Genomic DNA, 2,371 nt, shown 5'->3' with positions numbered 1-2,371 from the left:
ACCGAAGTAGGAAAACAAACCCTCTTATCAGAGTCGGGCGCTACAAGCTCATAATCCCTCTCCCGGGCACTACTACCACAAATCCTATGACGTTTCCTCAGCTCTACACAAAAATCAGCATCCACCACAGAGACACACATTAAGACAAGGGAGTCCAGCCAATCAGACATCCCCTCGAAAACTTTAGAAGATATCTCTACAATGTTATTGCGAGAAGACATGAGGCCAACTAATCCTACAATAAGAAAAGAAGATTGGATTACTAAGAAACATCTTGGACGAGGGGCATAACAACTCGACTAATATGATACAGAAGAACAAAACAGAAAAGGAAAACCCCAAGACTCAAGCCAAAGTCCTGGGGCATCCTTTGGAGGCAGTAACAAAGCAAGGTTTCAGGAAAAATCTACGGCTTACGTCCCGGCATCTCTCAAACAAGAAAAGAAGATTTTAAATAACAAACATTTTGAAAAAGAAAGTCAAAACACAAAAAGCCATCAAAGCCACTATCTTTTTACAGTCTATCAGCAAAAAGCATCGCCAACATCAAACATGCCAAGCGAAAATCGTCAAAGGCACAACCTTTTTTCAGAATCAAGCAAAACCGTCATCAAAAGCACAAACAGAAACGGCGATAAAAGCCCTAAAAGCATCAAACAACATAAAAGGCGAAAAGGTTCATGCAAAAAGGCAAAGAAACTCCCAGAACACACATTACAACAGCAATCAGGCACAGCAAAAGCAGAAAGATCCAAACTTTCTCCAAGCAAAATCAAAACCTTCTCAAAATCAGACATGAAAAAATGATACAGAAAAGAGAAAGGAAGAAAAATCAAACCTGGAGAAATATGAGAAAACCTCAAAAGAAAGCTGAAGAGCAGAAGCGGCAGGCGAAAGAGCCACCCCTCAAACGGAAAAACTAGCCAAAAGTAGGAAACGGAAGATGAAATCCAGAATCACCCCTCTTCCACGGAAAGCAGTAGCAAGCAGGCGTCGCAAAGAGAAACTATGAACTCTAGGCGAAAAACAGAAAAAAAGAAAAATAAGGGAGGTTACGAAGAAGAGAAACCGTTTCTAAATTGCAAAATTCAAAATAAAGCCAAGGGAAATGGGGCAATCAATACCAATTAATGAAAGTATTAAAAACCCTCGCATGTTCCCAAGGACAAAGCGCTTATATAAAAGCGCGCGCTTTTAGAGGAAAACGTTCCACATTCAAAAAGGTTCTACAAAGAAAGGAATCGACTAAATGCTTGAGTTCAGCTTCACTAGAGAAGGACCGAAGTCAAAGGACTCGACCTCGAAAAAGAAGACCGAACTCAAGCAGGGGCACTGTTCATACCCTGGGTCGAGCTATCCGACCCGGGATGATTGGCGACAAAGCGACCGACCTCTTCAGGTCAGACTATCCGACCTCTTCCTAAAAGAGGTCGGCCAAATCGACAGGAAAGCCCAAAAAAGGGCCCAACTCAAGGAATACGACCCAGATCCAAAGGCAGCCCAAGCCTATAGAGATAAGGGCGGTTCCATTGAAGATAAGCTGACCTCGCCAAAAGATAAGATAAGATAAAATAACTAACTTATCTATCTAAGAAAGTCATCCCACACTACTATAAATACACTGGAGCACCCAGGTATAACTCATACTCTGATTCTACTAAAAACCTGCTTAATACCCATGCTAACTTAAGCATCGGAGTCTCTTGCAGGTACCCCCCACCCTCCAGTGACGAAGGATCAGCAGTGCAGCCAGTCCCGCAAGTCAGACACGATAGCTCCGGCCACTACCCTCAGCCGGATACGTCATCTCCGACCAGTACAAAAGATCTCGACCGAGATCGACCTACAATTTCAGGTAACCCTCGGAACATGTACCATTTTGCACAAAAGCTTACTAGTGCCTTTCTTCTAGCCTCCGTTGTACCATCATAAATCCCATCACTAACTAAATTGTCAAGCCCGGTGATCTCCTCCTCAAACCTCATGAGTCTCTTATCCATGTTCCGGAAATTATCCTTGTGCCATTACCGCAGTACCACTGTTAAAGCCCTTAATTTGCACGTGAACTGCGCTTCTCCGAGGCTCCTCCATTCATTCTTCACCATCCTCAGAAATCCCTCATGCGTAAACTAGGAATCCAGACTTCTAAACGGTCTAGGGCCCCCTCCGAGTCTTGTGCCTTCCAATATCAATGGGCAGTGATCGGACAACCCCCTTGGACCACCCTTTAGCTGAATATCTGGAAATTTCTCAATCCATTCAATATTTACCAGAACCCTATCAATCCGACTACAGGACCGACCCCTAAACCATGTATACTTTCTATCAGTAAGAGGCAAATTTATCAACTGCATGTCATTCACCCAGCCCT

This window comes from Arachis ipaensis, chromosome B03, assembly GCF_000816755.2.
Source record: "Arachis ipaensis cultivar K30076 chromosome B03, Araip1.1, whole genome shotgun sequence".
NCBI classification, from domain to species: domain Eukaryota; kingdom Viridiplantae; phylum Streptophyta; class Magnoliopsida; order Fabales; family Fabaceae; genus Arachis; species Arachis ipaensis.
Note: the sequence above shows the minus strand (reverse complement) of the source record.